This window comes from Carcharhinus amblyrhynchos, chromosome 1, assembly GCF_965287045.1.
Source record: "Carcharhinus amblyrhynchos chromosome 1, sCarAmb.v2.hapA, whole genome shotgun sequence".
Lineage (NCBI taxonomy): Eukaryota > Metazoa > Chordata > Chondrichthyes > Carcharhiniformes > Carcharhinidae > Carcharhinus > Carcharhinus amblyrhynchos.
This window is the reverse complement of record NC_137324.1, coordinates 43,954,681-43,974,297: the sequence shown is the minus strand read 5'-3', so window position 1 is coordinate 43,974,297 and position 19,617 is coordinate 43,954,681.

The window sequence follows — 19,617 nt, the reverse complement described above, 5'->3', positions numbered from 1 at the left end:
CTTCCCTTGTGAGGCCCTACCTGCTCCAGCGTAAAATCACAACCTGGTCAACGCAGGCCATCCATCCATGCAAACTCCTCACCAACACCCCCCCCACCAACTTCAGGGTTGTAAAGTGAAAATTCTGGCCATTATGTCCATCCCCATGCTTATACATTGCACAAGCCTTCTCCTGCTATCCTTCATCTAACCCTATCAGCATAATCTTCTATTGGTTTCTCTCTCATGTGTTTATACTTTCCTTTAAATGTATATATGCTGATCATCACAACTGCTCCTTATGGCAGAGTCTCACATTTTAACCACTTCCCAGATACTCGGAGTAAAAGTAAAATAGACCTTATTAATAAATTACAAGTGAGGCTCACATTAACACTGCAATGAAGTTGCTGTGAAATTCCCCTATTTGCCACACTCCGAAACTGTTTGGGTTTATGCATCTAACCAGTACGTCTTTCAGAAAGGAAGGAAACCGGAGCACTTGGAGAAAACCCACACAGACTTGAGGAGAACGTGCAAACTCCACACAGATTGTGACCCAAGCCGGGGATCGAACCCCGGTCCCTGGTGCAGCGAGGCAGCAGTGCTAACCACTGTGCATACCGTGCCACCCCATTAGCACTGCAATGAAGTTACTGTGAAATTCCCCGAATCGTCACACTCCAACATCTGTTCGAGTCAGTGCATCTAACTGGAGCAGGGAAGTGGACAAAATCGAATGGGCAGCATTGGTGGTGAAAGAAGTTGGGACTTCTTTCTTCCAAAAGGCAGTTTGAAAACCAGGTGAAAACTTCAACAAATGTTATTCGGTTTCACCTGAAAGGACTTTCAAAACGTTCTCCACACAATTCTGTCTGCATCGCCCAGTATGATTTTACATTTAACCTTCAAATTTGCAAACACATTGAGGATGGTTCCTTTCATATACCAGAAAAATGGTTGTCACAATTCTAATCAGCATCACGTCAATTCACATGTATTCAATTCTCTGCACCACAGTAGCAGAAACGCAACAAATGACATCCACATAATATTCAGCCCATCATACTAATCAGCAAGTAAGTGGTTCAGAGTAAATACTAATTTAGATGAATCAAAATCTAATAGCTAATGATGAGCAGTGAACCCAAAGCATAAATCTGTCTTAATTCAAATTGGTTTTCTCTGGATTAATTTAAGAATATTTGAATTTGATCTCATTTAGAGTGTAGAAATAATTTCTTTAAATTCTTTATTAGGAAAGATTTAAAATCAGTATTACTAATATATTTCATGCACTATAATGGTTACTCCTGAACCCTTAATATCTTTGTTTGATTAAAGTGATATCAATTATAATCTAATGATTGCACAATGAAAGAGCCAATGAAATCCCATCCAACTGTTCAGCTCCTGCTTAAAGTGAAAATAACTATTTAAATCTTTGAAATAGCTTACAAGAATGGAAAGCAGCTGTTAGAAGAGCAATTTGACAGTGGTAATGAAGCATGGAAAGGACTGGAGGCTGTGCTGATAACCAGGTGCTAGGTGTTCTTGAGGACTGGATGAGAGCACATCAGGACATCACTTACGGGACAGCGAGGCTTCCCCTGAAGTGTTTGGTTCATCGGGCTTGGCAAACAACAACATGAGAGGGAACCTTGTGCCACAAGCCCAACAGACCTTGGGAAGGTGTCGCACCTGAGGAAACGCCACCTGCTGCATATAGAGAGGAAAAGAAATCAGTCCCGACAAGAGTGTCACCCTGGAACTGCTTATCCTTGGAAAACATCATGAGGAAGTTAATGAATTCCATGTTACAAGGGGGTGACTGGGGAAATCACTCATTTCATTAATGTGGTGGATAGCAAAGGAAATATTCCACACCAAAGCATATGTTAGGCAACTTCATGGGCATCTCTATGTATAGTGCTTGTTAGTAAACCTAATAAGAGGATATAAATTCTCTGTGTATACTGTGCCACATAGATTGCATCCCTCCTTAACCTATTAAATCTTCTCATGTATTTTTAATATAAGAATATTGTTCTTCTACTTGCAGAACATAATCATCTTCCGTTGTTATGACTGCAAGTGATTGCAAAACCAGGGAGAAGTAACCCTTATGTTCTATTATGACTGTCACACAGATTTCCATGAATTAGCTAAATGTATACTTCAGAAATGTGCCTTTCCTAGACAATTCATCATGGTCATATCAATAATTGTTGTTCATTGTCACGCCTCATGAACCAAGGAGTTCTTAGGGCATCCATCTGCCCCTAACATGGTAAGACCAGAATTAAATCCAGAACTAGGTGTCAGAGTTTGAGAATAAGGAGTAAACATTTTAGGACTGAGGTGAAGAGAAGTTTCTTCACCCAGAGGGTGGCAAATGTGTGGAATTCATTGCCACAGAATGTAGTTGAGGTCAAAACATTGTCTGATTTCAAGAAAAAATTAGAGATCGCTCCTAGGGCTAAAGAAATCAAGGGATATGGGGGGAGGGGGAGATCAAATATTGAATTTGATGATCAGCCATGATCAAAATGAATGGCCTACTCCTGCTTCTAGTGTCTGTTTCTAAGACCATGCTGGAAGTGTTTAGCAGGAAGATCGAAGAGCAAATGGGTGACAGAATTGCTGGATAATAGTTCAAGCTCATGATTACAGTAATGTTCATACTATATAACATTGTCCTATTGTAATAATACTTGTTCGCCTGTTAAGATAAAAACAACAACACATTTATTTACAGGTAAAAGCTATGCTGGTGCTTGCAGCCTGATGGTTCTGGTCAGTTCCTGAGGATGTTCAGGAACAGCAACCCCTGCTGACCAGGGTGATCCTCAAACTGCTCCCCAATTAGTTCCCTGAGTCATAAGAACATAAGAACATAAGAAATAGGAGCAGGAGTAGGCCATCTAGCCCTTCGAGCCTGCCCCGCCATTCAATAAGATCATGGCTGATCTGTCGCTGCTCAGTTCCACTTTCCCGCTTTCTCCCCATAACCCTTAATCCCCTCTCCTATCAAAAACCCATCAACCCGCGTCTTAAAAATATTTAGCGAGGCAGCCTCCACCACTTCAACGGGCAGAGAATTCCAGAGATTCACCACCCTTTGAGTGAAGAAGTTCCTCCTCAACTCCGTTCTAAACCGCCCCCCTTTTATCTTGAGGCTGTGCCCCCTAGTCCTACTGTCTTTTTTGAGCAGGAAGAGTCTCTCCACCTCTATCCTATCCATCCCATTCATCATCTTATACGTCTCAATGAGATCTCCCCTCATTCTTCTAAACTCTAACCAGTACAAGCCCAGTTTATTCAGCCTCTCCTCATAGCTCAACCCCCTCAACTCCGGTATCAGCCTAGTAAACCTCCTCTGCACTCCCTCCAAGGCCAAAATATCTTTGCGCAGGTGCGGCGCCCAAAACTGCACACAGTACTCCAGCTGCCCTTACTCTGCAGGTTGATTCTTAAAGGAACAATCACCAGGCCTATTAAATCACTTCAGTTGCAGGACACACTTAAATTCCACCACACAGAATTATAGGGCCAATGCAATCCAATTAAGCAAGGTTACTGAAAAGTTATAGAAATGTTCAAAGTATTCCTTACTGGCTGACTTGTATAACAACAATGAGGGATATAAGGATCTCATAGACTTTTAAAATGATCCTAAATGTTCTACTAAATTACATGTTGAGACAGTAATCATACAGGATCAGGCAGTTGATTCTCATTACTTTGACTCAACTCATTTAAACAGCACCTGGATCTACATCTGAAGCCCTGTAACATGCAGGGTGCTGGCAAGTGGCTAAAATGAGTGGCTAGTTTCCTTTATCTCTTTTTTTTGGCCAGTGCAGGCATGATGGGCTGAATAGCCTCTATCTGCACCATCTCCTTTCCATGGTTTGAAGTAAAGGCATGTGTTTGAAAGCAAGAGGGACCGCATAGCTGAAGTAGTTTACTAACATAACTGGAATAGATGTTACATGATATTAAAATCTCAGTGGATTCACAGGATAAAGATAAGTCAGCCAGCACACCTTTTCCTTCTATCAGGGAATCACAAAGCAGGATGAAGCGGGTTTCTCACGTCACTCATCAGAAAGCAGTTGTTACAGAAGACATCATAGTGGGACAAGACAGGAAAATCTAAGACTTTATCAGCAGCCTTTCAATCACTCCTTATCTTTAAAGTTCACAGGGTACTAGATGGCATCACTTTCTGTCGTTCCCATTAATTGCTCTGGATTTCCCATCCTTATTCTCAAATTCATGGCCTGGATTGCGTGTAGCTATTCTTAATCCTCCTTGCTGTGTTCTTCCATGTTGAAAAAGACCAGTCTGCATTTTTAACCTGATTCAGGTGCAGGATCTAGAGTCAGCACAAAGGAGAGGAACAAATAAATTTCAAAAAATAAGCAAATATCTCTACATGAGAGTCGGCATCTCTGTGAAGCATTTGGGATGTTTTATTATGGTAGAGACACTATATAAATACAGGTTGTTGTTTTTACAGCTCTATTTGATGCAGCATGAGGTAATAACAGCATCCACACTACAATGAATTCACTATGAAAATCCTCTAGTCGTCACACTCCGGCATCTGTTTGGCATGGCCAATTCACCTAACCAACATGTCTTTGGACTGTGGGAGGAAGCTGGAGCACCAGGAGGAAACCCACACAGACACAACATACAACATTACAGCGCAGTACAGGCCCTTCGGCCCTCGAAGTTGCGCCGACCAGTGGAACCAATCTAATGACCCTCTAACCTAAACTATTCCAAGGAAAACATGCAAACTCCACACAGTCAGTGACCCAAGCTGGGGATCAAGCCTGGGTATCTGGCATTGTGAAGTAGCAGTGCTAACCAGTGTGCCACAACGCAGCTCATCTTTTCTTTACTAAAATGTAATGCCAGTGGTGCAATCTCAGTGCTGTCTTGCCCATAGTAAATTTCTTCCTGAATGCTTCAACTGCTGCAGTTTCATTAGCGAAACAAAACCAGATGTAAATACATGAAACAAATGTAGGCGACACTGTTTTACATATATGTAAATGACAGATATCAGCGATTTAACAAGAGTAATGTACAGACTATCTTGATTAACATAGGAATGAGTGGCATTTTAGTGCATGGCACTAAAATCTAAAGCAGCCTTTCCTCTGACCCCACAATCACTTCAGCAATGTTGAAAATGAACCTAAAATTACTAATGGGATTGAAAGGGAAATTTTATTGTACACATGTGCAAAGTGATTGCTGAATGGTTTTGCACACAAACAAATGCTTATTTGCCAAATTATTATATAGGCAGTTTTTGTCTTTTTGGTCAAGATTACAAATATGTTGAGGATGTGTCAGCTTGAAATAGTCAAGGGATAAGATTTGTGTTACTGGGAACTGCTTAGGGTTTTGTTTCCCTGGAAATAAAACTGGTGGAATGATTATTCTCAGATAATCAAAGTCAGTACAGCCCAGACAGGGACTGTAGCTGGATAAAATCATAAATAGATAACCATGCTACAAATCTGCGTTAGGTTTTTCATTTAACCTTGCTTAATTAGCATGCTTGCTGGAATGTAAAAGTTAATTGGTGCTCATGAATAAAATAAGACTTAGTTTATTAAATCATGGTTGTGATAAGAAATAAGGACAACTGGATTGAAAGTCCTTCCGAACAGCTTTGAGGATAAATTAGTGGTCAGAGAACAGATGCAAATCATGGAACCTCTGAACATTTTGTGGCCAGAGGTAGAGGCCAGAATTTTACTGGCATGCCCACCTAATTCCAAGGGCGGGGGTGGTGGTTTTGGGGGTGCTGGAGACTCGGAGAACAGTATTCTCTGTTGGTCTTGGGTGGGATCCTATGAACCCTGGGCCAATGCCCTGGTAACATCCCACCCAGGATATTTCTTGGGAGGGTGGAAGAGATTAGGGAGAATTGCTTGTGATGATACAAAGACAGAAAGTATATGTGAAGGTTCAAAATGTTAATGAGAGATGAATAACATTAAAAGCACATGGTTTCGACTAATGGAACTCAGTGTTCCCACCATATTGCAATCAAATGTTATATGTGATCCTGACTAATTAGATAATTGATAACTTCAGCAAACTGAAAATATTAAAATTATTGCCATTTTCTCCGAAATGTCTTCAACTCTCTTAAAATTAAAATGATTACCTGTTTCTCTCTTTCTATCTGGACTTGTTTATCTCTCTTCTGCTGTCCATTCCACATTCTGTTTCAAGGAGCACTCTGTCATGGATAAAGTGATTCCCAAGCAAAGAATCTTAATCTTGACAGAGCACAAAATGTTTCTGACAATAGATTGTGGAAGATATTGCACAGGATTTAGCACCCTACTCCCCTGCGCCCCTGCTATGTGATTTTCTGATAGCAGAGATGGCTCATCATTAATCACCAATGGGATCTTCCAGTCCCGCTGATGTTTTGCATGGCTCACCTGCCCCTCCGGCGGGAGCGGAAGACCCCACGAAAGGTGAAACCCCTCAGCAGGTTTCCCATGGAAGATCAGAATGGCAAGTAGGGTTGGAAAATCTTGCCCATTATGTATGGAATGGTTTACATAAACCACACATTCGGAGATGCCGTTGGCGTAAATCCCATTTTTGGCTTGTCACCAGAATTTGCGGCCATAACAGGGTTTGCTTCCATCATGAGCAGGACCAGAAAATCTCCCCCTTGTTTGTACATAAACGTTCATTTGAATCGAGCAGTATCCTGAAAGTTAATGCAGAGACTTGTTTAGATCCCAAGTAACACTCAGGAGAGACATTGATGCCACGGTAATGTCACATGTGGTAAAGACCCAAATTAATGCTCTGGGGACATGGGTTCAATTCCCACCATGGCAGCTGGTGGAATTTGAATTGAACTAATAAGTTTGAAATATAAGGCTCAAGCAATGCAGTGGGCTGGGAGACACTAATGGAGGGTTTTCATGTACTTCCCCAAGTGTGTTTTTTTTTTGAAGCACAATCAGCTCTATGCTGGAAATCGACGTGGAGCTGATCATATGGAAATGTGATTAAAATTGACATTTCTATATGATTAGCAGGCCCCGTATTCTATTCTCCAGGCCCGCTAGTGTCTCTCCCCCGCCAGGAGTTATTCCTACCAGCAGAGTTTACAACTGCTCTCCATTAATAGGGAACAGGTATCGTCAACCTGCTGGTCAGGCCAGATGCCATTGAGGCACCCCCCAGGAGGTGTGAGGCAAGGGGCAAACTGGTACTGCCCATCAGGCAGTGCCAAGGAGGCAGGGCATACTGGGGGGGGGCAATCAATGCAGGAGAACCCACTGCCACTCTGCAAGTGGGATCGATGGGAGAGGGAGTTAAGGTTTATTTATCTATAGGTCACAAGTAAGACTTACATTAACACAGCAATGAAGTTACTGTGAAATTCCCCTGCTCCAATGATGCCTGTTCAGGTCAATTCACAACCAGCACATCTTTCAGACTGTGGGAGGAAACTGGAGCACCTAGAGGCAATCCATGCAGACATGGGGAGAATGTGCAAACTCCACACAGACAGTGACCCAAGCTGGGAATCAATCCCAGGTCCCTGGTGCTGTGAGGCAGCAACTGTGCCACCCATTAGGGAGGCAGGAGGGCAATTGGGGCTGGCAAAGGCGGGATGGTGGAGGGGAGAGATTGGGGCTGCCTGGGTGGGTCTGGTGCACTAGTGCTTTGTCAGCAGGTCAGTAATCAGGGAGGCTGGGAAAGCTAGTAATTGGAGGCTAGCAATCAGGAGGCTGGTGATGGCGGGGGGGCATAGGTGAGTGTGCCAGTGTGCATGTGCAATGGCCCAGTCAGTGCTATGCTGTCAGCCTCTTGTGTGGGAATAGGCCTGGCCAACCACTTTTCACAGTGAATCACACTGAAGCACTTTGCACTGCAGTGTCAAAGATTCATTCTGGTAAGTACACTAAAAAAAAGGGGGGAAATACTCCCATTTTCCCACATGTTGGGCACTTAGTTTCATCTTGGGAGAATCCCGGCCCATGAAACTATCATCATTTGTTATAAAAACCCCAGGTTCATTAATATCTGTTAAGGGTTGATGGTAAATGCTGAGTTGTCCAAATCGCAGTGGTTTTTGCAAAGAGCTTTGCAATCCAGCGAATGACGTCTCCAGCATTTTTTGGTGATGTGAATTAAGTAAATGTAAGGCATAGAGAAAAAGAGTAAAATAGAAATGCATATAACTAAGATAATGGCTTTGCACTATCAATATTTTAAACAGTTCCAAATAATCTTTACATTACTTCAGAGATATCTCTCTGCAATCTGTTGCACAACACCTTTTCAATTTTAAAATCTATAAAAATCTAGTAACTGTTGCCATGCAATGCATTTATGTCTCTTGGGTTTGCTTCTGAGGTAAAGCTTTTCAAATCATGTTTCCTTTGCACATGCTGGTTCTGGGATGTGAACAATTATTTCTGGTGTTGGCTGAGATCTAAAGAAAACTCACTTGCAAAGGTTTTCGTGTCCCCATAAATATGTTTTGTCTTTCCTTTATCAGACCTAATACCTTTAGAACGAAATCTCCTAAACTTAATTACCTTCATCGCTCTATTTTAGCTTTAAGAGTTGAAAGGAAAGTAAATTCATTCTCTCCATGTTCATACGATATCTTTCCTTCAGACCTTGCAACTCTTCTTTGAATCCTTAACAATAACCTATCCTAATCCTGCCACCACCCACCGCTCCCCCCCGCCCCCATGCTGACACTAGTTAAAATAGCCCACAATGTCTCTACTTTCTCAGAACACTAAGGAAACATGGCATGTCAGCTGTGACCCGCACCAATCTTCATAGATGCACCACAGAAAGCACTCTTTCTGGTTGTATCATTGTTTGGTATGGCTCCTGCTCTGCCCAATTCTGCAAGAAACTACAAAAGGTTGTGAATGTAGCCCAATCCATCAGGCAAACCAGCGTCCATCCATTGACTCTGTCTACACTCCCCGCTGCCTCGGCAAAGCAGCCAGTATAATTAAGGACACCACTCACCCCAGATATTCTTTCTTCCACTTTCTTGGAAAAAAGGTACAAAAGTCTGAGGTCATGTACCAACCAACTCAAAACAGCTTCTTCCCCGCTGCCATCAGACTTTTGAATGTATCTACCTTGCATTAAGTTGATCTTTCTCTACACCCTAGCTAAGACTGTAACACTACATTCTGCACTGTCTCATTTCCTTCTCTATGAATGGTATGCTTTGTCCATATAGTGCGCAAGAAACAATGCTTTTCACTATTTGCTAATACATGTGGGAATAATAAATCAAATCAAATCAAACAACTTATTCATGGTCTGTATCCATTGTTACTAAATTAGCTTAGTTAACATTTGTCTGCAGTGTTGCTAGGCTTGTTAACGTGCTGCATGCACTAATTCCACTCACACAGTCTCTCTGCCCCTGCCTTCATTATCTTGCTTACATTTTCCCACAGTTTGAAATATATGACCAGAATATAAAAAATATAAAAATATAAAAAAGGATAGCAAGAGTTTTTATAAATATATAAAAAGGAAGAGGCTGGCTAGGGTGAATGTTGGTCCTTTAGAGGATGAGAAAGGGGACCTAGTGGTAGGGGATGGGGATATGGCTAAGGTCTTGAATAACTATTTTGTTTCTGTCTTCACGGAGGAGGATGTGAATAATTTGCCGGGTGTTAGCGATGGAAAGGTGGTAGGACTGGAGGGTCTTAATGACTTTACTGTTACTAGAAAGGCGGTGCTCGACAGACTGGAGGGGCTGATTGTGGACAAGTCCCCAGGACCGGATGGAATGCATCCGAGGGTTCTGAAAGAAATGGCGGAGGTGATAGTGGATGCTTTGGTGGTTATTTTCCAAACGTCGCTGGATTCCGGGGAAGTGCCGGATGATTGGAAAACGGCTAATGTTACGCCGTTGTTTAAGAAGGGTGCCAGGCAAAAGGCGGGGAATTATAGGCCGGTTAGTTTAACGTCTGTGGTAGGTAAAATGTTAGAATCCGTCATTAAGGAGGAAATTGCGAGGCATCTTGAAGGGAATTGCTTGATAGGGCGGACGCAACACGGTTTCATTAAAGGGAAGTCGTGTCTGACAAATTTACTGGAGTTCTATGAGGATGTGTCCAGGGCAGTGGATAGAGGAGAGCCAGTGGATGTGGTCTTTCTAGATTTTCAGAAGGCGTTTGACAAAGTGCCTCACAAGAGGTTATTGCAGAAGGTCGAGGGACATGGAGTTGAGGGTAGGGTGTTAGCGTGGATAAATATATAAAATTGTGCGGAGGGTGTGGAGAGTCTGCAGAAGGATCTAGATAGGCTGGGCGAATGGGCCAGGAAATGGCAAATGGAATTTAATGTTGGCAAGTGTGAGGCGGTCCACTTTGGTAGGAAGAATGGTAGGAAGGACTATTACTTACGTGGCGAAAAACTGCAGCAGGCGACGGTGCAGAGGGACCTCGGGGTCCTTGTGCATGAATCGCAAAAACCCAGCTTGCAGGTGCAGCAGGTGGTCAGGAAGGCGAATGGGATGCTGGCCTTCATAGCGAGGGGGATTGAATATAAAAGTAGGGAGGTCTTGCTGCAGCTGTATAGGGCATTGGTGAGGCCGCAGCTGGAGTACTGTGTGCAGTTTTGGGCGCTGCACCTGCGCAAGGATATTTTGGCCCTGGAGGGAGTGCAGAGGAGGTTTACTAGGCTGATACCGGAGTTGAGGGGATTGAGCTATGAGGAGAGGTTGAATAAACTAGGCTTGTACTCGTTAGAGTTTAGAAGAATGAGGGGAGATCTCATTGAGACGTATAAGATGATGAATGGGATGGATAGGGTAGAGGTGGAGAGACTCTTCCCGCTCAAAAAAGACAGTAGGACTAGGGGGCACAGCCTCAAGATAAAGGGGAGGCGGTTTAGAACGGAGTTGAGGAGGAACTTCTTCACTCAAAGGGTGGTGAATCTCTGGAATTCTCTGCCCGTTGAAGTGGTGGAGGCTGCCTCGCTAAATATTTTTAAGAAGCGGGTTGATGGGTTCTTGATAAGAGAGGGGATTAAGGGTTACGGGGAGAGGGCGGGAAAGTGGAACTGAGCCACGACAGATCAGCCATGATCTTATTGAATGGCGGGGCAGGCTCGAAGGGCTAGATGGCCTACTCCTGCTCCTATTTCTTATGTTCTTATGTTCTTATGGATAGAGGATTGGTTGTCAAATAGGAGGCAGAGAGTGGGGGTCAACGGGTGCTATTCGGATTGGCGGATGGTGACTAGTGGAGTGCCCCAGGGGTCGGTGCTGGGGCCTCAGCTTTTTACCATTTATATAGATGATCTGGAGGAGGGAACCGAGTGTAGAGTGTCGAAATTTGCTGATGACACCAAGATTGGGGGAACGGCAAATTGTGCAGAGAGTGTGGAGAGTCTGCAGAAGGATCTAGATAGGCTGGGCGAATGGGCCAGGAAATGGCAAATGGAATTTAATGTTGGCAAGTGTGAGGTGGTCCACTTTGGTAGGAAGAATGGTAGGAAGGACTATTACTTACGGGGCGAAAAACTGCAGCAGGCGACGGTGCAGAGGGACCTCGGGGTCCTTGTGCATGAGTCGCAAAAACCCAGCTTGCAGGTGCAGCAGGTGGTCAGGAAGGCGAATGGGATGCTGGCCTTCATAGCGAGGGGGATTGAATATAAAAGTAGGGAGGTCTTGCTGCAGCTGTATAGGGCATTGGTGAGGCCGCAACTGGAGTACTGTGTGCATTTTTGGGCGCCGCATCTGCGCAAAGATATTTTGGCCTTGGAGGGAGTGCAGAGGAGGTTTACTAGGCTGATACCGGAGTTGAGGGGGTTGAGCTATGAGGAGAGGCTGAATAAACTGGGCTTGTACTCGTTAGAGTTTAGAAGAATGAGAGGAGATCTCATTGAGACGTATAAGATGATGAATGGGATGGATAGGATAGAGGTGGAAAAACTCTTCCTGCTCAAAAAAGACAATAGGACTAGGGGGCACAGCCTCAAGATAAAAGGGGGGCGGTTTAGAACGGAGTTGAGGAGGAACTTCTTCACTCAAAGGGTGGTGAATCTCTGGAATTCTCTGCCCGTTGAAGTGGTGGAGGCTGCCTCGCTAAATATTTTTAAGACGCGGGTTGATGGGTTTTTGATAGGAGAGGGGATTAAGGGTTATGGGGAGAGGGCGGGAAAGTGGAACTGAGCAGCGACAGATCAGCCATGATCTTATTGAATGGCGGGGCAGGCTCGAGGGGCTGGATGGCCTACTCCTGCTCCTATTTCTTATGTTCTTATGTCCTTATAACTCACAGAATATATTCCAACGTATTGGATTTTCCTGATATTTTCATGACGTATTCTTTTTGGAAGAAAATCTGCCAACTTTATCTGATCTAGACTACAATGTGATTCCAGATGAACAATAATGTGATTATCTCTTTATTGATTTCTGAAATGGTTGAGTGAGACCAGCAAAGGTGATTTGGCCACAAATGCTGGCCTTGCCAGCAATGCCCAACATTCCATGACCGAAGACAGTAAAAAAAAGCTTTTGGTGAACTGTGAACTGATTGAAATGTCTGTGGTGTTAGTTTATAAAGGTTATCCTACAGCTGCTTGAACATTCTATGGAAGTAGTTACAAGTGGGACAAAATGCAGGTTTAATCATATTTTGGTGCTGTGATTTTGATGACTAACTCTCATCTCACCTCCACTGGAGGATCTCACACCCTGGCTGACTCTAAATGATTAATGACATTCCATCTGCTTCCTAAATATCCCTGCCATCCACTAATTCTTCTCAAATTCTTTGCAGATTCTGCTATTTCATTCACAGTTTAATTTATTGCATCCTGTTACTGTAATTTACTTGCAAAATTATTTGCAATGTTCTTGTCAACAAAATTTGCATGTATTCATTATGAATGCTGTTTATCTTTTTAGACTTGATTTATGGACATCTGCTGTACCTCTTTTCCTCCACACACTGTGATTTGCTTTCACATTCTGATTAATGAATAACCTGTTATGTAGCTGGGCTTTGCTTTTATAATGAATTGACATTCTTCATCTTCGAAGTAGTAGGGTGCATCCTTTTAATGCGGCAGTAATAAATTCACTATTTTGTGAAGAGTGCAACAGTAGTAACTTGTCCAAGGGTTAAACCCAATTAAGATACCATTATACCACAGGACAGTAGCTATTTAGTGTGACATTGGGCTAGCATATCAGTTATATTGTTGGTCCTATTTCACTCTCCAGCCAGGGAAGATGGAGCTTGTGCATTCATAACAATTAACAAACAAATACATCAACAATTAACTCATTAATTAGCAATTAACCAATTCATTAATAATGGATTCATTAACCCATAAATTCCTAACTTATGTAATGCTGTAATTAACAAATGGCAGCTTCTTCTGCTGACTCTGTTGACATGAAAAAAGAAGCTTAGAAAATATCCTAGCTGTCCAATGGAACTTCTTTGTAAGCTTGCCTCTTAAGGTTTATGAGTCCATTGTAATCATTGAAATTTACAGCACAAAGGAGGCCTTTTGGCCCATCATGTTCACGCCAGACAACAAGTAGCTACCCAGCTTAAATTCACTTTCCAACACTAGGCCCATAGCTTTGTATGTTGCCACTGCAAGTGCATTCTACCTCTTGTCTAAATGTGATTCGGGTGATTTATAATCAGAATTAGAATGGATGTTTTTGAGAAGCTGAAACAATTCTGATTTAGGCCAAATTACGCAGTATATGTACAGTGAGACCCTTATATTGCATAACCTCACAGAGTCATGACTGTATCTTTCCCAAATACTGACTCATTTCACTAATCACTTGAATTTGGCATTATGCAAATTGATATACATCAACAATGAAACAATGCTGGAAGTACTGGAAATTAAGAGGAACATGTAACAGGCAAGCAATAATGATTCAAATAGTGCTTAGCAATAAGAAAGCAGATCTTTTGTATCCTCTGGCACATACTCCTACTATTGCTGAAAAATGAAACAGCCTTGCCTATCTCATTTCATTCAGCTTGACCCTAAGTGAGCCAAACGGATTTAATCTGAAGCCAGAGCAGTCGTTTCAAAATTATTTTTTTCTGAAGTTCTGTTATTGCTTAGTTTTGAATAAATTAAATCCCATCCTTTGATATATTCACCTTGAGGTATATTTTCCACCTTTGCTTTTCAACGCTCCCTACTTTTTGAATTTATTAATGCCAACATTCTGCCACATATAATCCCAGGAGTTTCATGCTGCAAGCAATCTTTCACTTTAATAAGTGTTACAGCTCCTTTGCGACCAAAGTGAAACCACAGCAGTGTGAGCAGAGCTCATGGAGGGTCTTGCACAACTAACCTGAAAGGTAGATGTCTGGCAAATTCTGACTAATCCCTGGTAGTGTCGGTTTTTGCATTTAATCAGTAATTGTGTCATCTGATGAGACTAATTCAGGTGCAGAAAGCAGGATGCCGAGGTTATTCCATCTCAGAGGCAGGGTAAGAAAAGTTCCCCTCATTTATTGACATTCATGTTAACTTATTAATAATGTGCTGGAGATTATAATACATCAAATGTTAACATGCCTGGTGAGAAATTGTTACGAGAGTGAGTGTTGTGTCCCAGTCCACTGAAAAGGTTAGAGATTTATCCAAATGTAAAGGTATGCCAACTCATCATCCTTGGCCATCCCGCAATCATCGAATAAGTTTGTTTCTCAGCATAAAGATAAAACAAAAGATTATACTCACTTATTTATTAGTGTCACAAGTAGGCATCATTAACACTGCAATGAAGTTACTATGAAAATCCTATCGTCTCTGCACTCCGGCACCTGTTTGGGTATACTGCAGGAGAATTTAGCATGGCCAATGCACCTAACCAGCAAAATTTAAGACTGGGAAGAAACCGGAGCACCCAGAGGAAACCGTGCAGACACGGGGAGAACTTACAAATTCCGTACAGATCCTTGCCAGAATTGAAACTGGCGCTGTGAAGCTATGCCATCGTGCTTTGTGCTTCACTCTTGCTTAAGCAGTCCTACGGCCTTTGTCATGACTTGCCAACCTGCAGCGTAAGGTAAAACAATGAGACAGATTTGCTGATGGATTCCCAGGTTGGCAGCAACCCCTTGAAAACACCAAGCTCAGCACAGGTGTCAGCGAGCACACTTCAGACCCATGCTATATGAAAGAGGCCTCTCCGAAGCTGGTGAAACTAATTTGGTTGTTTGCAACTCAAAACGAAAAGGCTGCTGAAAATTTAATAAGAATGTTAAAACCAGAGCAACGTGGATATTTTGCACTGAGGTGGTTCAGACGGGCTTTGCAGAATTTCCCCTGAGGCATCCATCAGCAATACAGTCAGAAGGTACTGACAAGGATTCTGAAGCAATTAGTGTTTTGTAACTAATGTTTCGATTATTGCCGTAATAAGGTTAATTTACTCTTTCTTCTTTATTTGTGTATATTTAATACATCACACTTTGCACCGGATATTCTATTTCACAGATTTTATGTTATCATATTCATGGTACAATGTATTTAAAATACATCTTAATGCGAGGACAGTGTTGTGTTGGATTATTTTCAAAATACTGTTTTCTGTGGACAACGGAATAATTTCCCTTTTTTGAAGGGAAGAGCTATTACTAAGTTAATCACAGATGCAAACCTTCTAGGGTTTAGACCAGTGGAGTTGCTCCACTGACTCCGACTGTAGAGAAAGTGATATGCTGATCATTTTTTTCCCTTGGACTAGCAGCCAACCCTTACAGCATGGGGCAGAGCAAGAAATATAGACAATCTCCCACACGTTTCTTTTTATTTACTTTAAATGTAATGGAAACCATGTGAGGTAAAAAAAAATTCTGAAAAACCCCAGTATGTCACAGCATCCTTTTTATTTCTTCCATGGGATGTGGCACCTCTGGCTAGGTCAGTATTTATTACCCATTCCCACTTACCCTTGAGAAGGTGGTGGTGAGCTGCCTTCTTGAACTGCTGCAGACCATGTGATGTAGGTACACTCTCAGTGCTGTTAGGGAGGGATTTCAGTGGTATTAATGCAGCAACAGAGAAGGGACGGTGATATGATTCCAAGTCAGGATGGTCTATGATTGGTGGGGGAGGCAGGAGGGGCGGGGGGCACTTGCAAGTGGTGGTATTCCCATGTATCTGCTGCCCTTTTCCTCGATGGTAAAAGTTGCGGCTTTGGAAAGCACAGTCAAAGGAGCTTTGGTAGGTTGCTACAGTGAATCTTGTAGAGGTACACACTGTGCCACTGTGTAACAGTGCTGGAGGGAGTTGATGCTCAAGGTGGTGGATGGGGTGCCAGTGAAGAGTGTTGCTTTGAACTGGATTGTGTCAAGCTTCTTGGATATTATTAGAGCTGTACTAATCACTCCATCACATTCCTGATGTGTGCCTTGTAAATTATAGACAGGCTTTGAGGAATCAGGTGGAGAGCTATATATCAGAGGATTCTTAGCCTTTGACCTGTTCTTGTAGCCACAGTGTTAATGTGGCTGATCCAGTTCAGTTTCTGGTCAATGGTAAAGTCAGGATGTTGACAGTGGAAGATTCAGCAATGATAATGCCATTGAATATGAAGGGGCGATTGTTGAGTTATTTCTTGTTGGAGATAGTCATTGCCTGGCATTTGTGTTGCATGAATGTTACTCGCTACTTACCACCCAAGCAGAAATGTTGTCCAGTTCTTGCTGCATAGTGGCACACGCTGCCTCGGTATCTGAGGAGTTGGGAATGGCACTGAATATTGTGCAATTGTCAGTGAAAATTTCTGACCTTATGATGGAAGGAAGGTAATTCATGAAGCAATTGAAAATGGTTGGTCTTAGGACACGACCCTGAGGAACTCCTGCAGCAATGTCCGGCAATTCAGGTGACCTCCAACCATCACAACCATCTCCCTTTGTGCCAGGTATGACTCTAACAAGTTGACAGTTTCCCCATAGATCCCCATTGACTCCAGTTTTCCTAGGGCTCCTTGGTGTCATACTTGGTGAAATAGCGACTTGATGTCAAGGGCTCCCACTCTCACCTGGCCTCTTGAGTTCCGTTCTTCTGTCCATGTTTGAACCAAGGCTATAATGACGTCAGGAACAGAGTGGCTCTGGTGGAACCCGAACTGAGCGTCCATGAGCAGGTTATAGTTGGGTAAGTGTCACTGAATAACACTGTCAACAACACTGATGATTGAGAACATAAGAACATAAGAAACAGAAGCAGGAGTAGGCCATCTAGCCCTTCGAGGCTGCCCCGCCATTCAATAAGATCATGGCTGATCTGAAGTGGATCAGTTCCACTTTCCTGCTTTCTCCCCATAACCCTTAATTCCCCTGTCTATCAAAAATCTGGGTCCCTGGTGCTGTGAGGCATCAATTACTGCTCCATCAAAATAGACTGATGGAGCAGTAAATGACAGAGTTGGAAATGTTCTACTTTTTGTGGAAAGGACACACCTGGGCAATTTTGCTCATTGGCAGGTAGATACCACTGTTGCAGCTATAGTGGATCAGTTTTGGTCGGGTGCAGCTAGTTCTGGAGCACATGTCTTCAGTATTATCATTGGAATGTTGTCAGGCCACATTTATGGAGAGAGAAAAAGAGTTAAACTTTTCCAGTCCAATGTAACTCTTTTTCAGAACTGAAGAGACGTTTCAGACTGTTTTGTTTTATTCGAACCCCCACCATCTGCAATATTTTGCTTTCATTAAAGCATGTGAGATAGTTTGACGAAAGAAAGCTTTGCTTTTTGCTTTAAATCTACTGCTGGATTTAGACATAAACTGTAATTTAGGGTCTCAAAATGACCAACCTCTATTTGAAAAAGAAATTGAATATCAAGTCCTGTCATAATCATTCCTTAAATAAAGAAGATATTGGAAAATGACTCCTTAAATATGGACTTTTCTTTCAAATTATGCATGTTTATGGTTACTTGGTTACTAGCCACATAGGGTAACATGGCACAGTGGTTAACACTGTTGCCTCACAGCACCAGGGACCCAGATTCAATTCCCGGTTTGGGTCACTGTCTGTGCTGAGTCTGCACACTCTCCCTGTGTCCCCGGGTTTCTTTTGGGTGCTCCAGTTTCCTCCCACAGTCCAAAAGACATGTTGGTTAGATGCATTGGCCATGCTAAATTGTCCCTCATTGAGGTCATAAATTTGCGCAGATGTGGCAATAATTCTTCTCAAAATTTCATGACCGTCCGTTGAAGCCAGACAAAATGAGAGATTTTGTTCAGTTACCCCTGCTGTTATCCAGGCAATTATTGCCCCTGTTTTAAATGTTTTCCATGTTGAAGTTTTAATTTGAGTATTATGTGTATAATAGCCATCAGACTAATCAGCTGTATGACAGCATCATTTGTGCCCCTGTGTAAATTGCACATGAATTCCTTCTCTCTTTGACAAGTTAAATGTCTACATCATTGAATACATATGTATATAAACACATATATATGCTGTGCAGTGCTTAAATCATTTTTGGATCCAAATTACACCATACCAAAACATCTCTCTGATACTACATGGGAAGTACATTCAAAGGCTACTGCAGTTTTAGCTGATATTCATTGATGATTTTAATCATCTTTACACTGATGGGGATAAAAAAAGTAAGACGTCTCACAACACCAGGTTAAAGTCCAACAGGTTTATTTGGAATCTTAAGTTTTCGGAGCTGCTCCTTCCTCAGATGAGTGAGGAAAATGTAAGATAAGAGTGGCATATTCAAGTTAGAACTTTAAAATTGTGTGTTGGGTCAGTTCCACAAAGCTAGCAAGATCCGTGGATGCACACGTAGCCCTAGGTGTATGTGAAAATCTTTACACATCTCTTTCACTTCTTGAAAGAAAGCCGTGAGAGTTTTGAACAAAATTGAACAAAAAAAACCCACCTGAGTAAGTGAGTAAATTAGCGGAAAAGAGTGAGATAAAAAAGTCAATGATGGTGATGCGCCTAATGCTGATCATGTGGAGATGCCAGTGTTGGACTACATTGACTGGACTCAGCTTATGAAGGAGAAGCACTCTGAAAGCTTGTGATTCTAAATAAACCTCTGGTCTTTAACCTGGTGTTGTACCTAATGCTGATGAAATGTTTTCTCTTAGGGACAAATTCCAGGTGAAATTTTCTCCCCTTATTATGGATGCACTTGAAACCTACTTGAAGAAAAGAGCAATCACAAACAGAAATGCTGAAACACCTTTTCAGTTTTGGTTGATTGAGATACCTCAGAAAAACTACTGTATGGAAGTGTAAAACTTTTGATGAAGGCGTATCCTGAAAATGTGGACTTATCTTCATTAAAATATATTGGCGAGTGAACTAACTAACTTCAAAGAAATGTATCTGTTCAAAGGAACTTGCTTAAACTACAAAGTTCTTACAAAGAGTCCTCGTTAATGATTATCTCCCATGAAAAATAATCTTAATCCTATGTGTCAATCTCATCCCCACAATCATCCACAGGGAAACTGAAAGAACTTGCCTTCAAACAGTCCCTGTTATGTCCTTAGTACTTAGAATCATCGTATGCTTATGGCAAAGATGGAAGCTATTTGA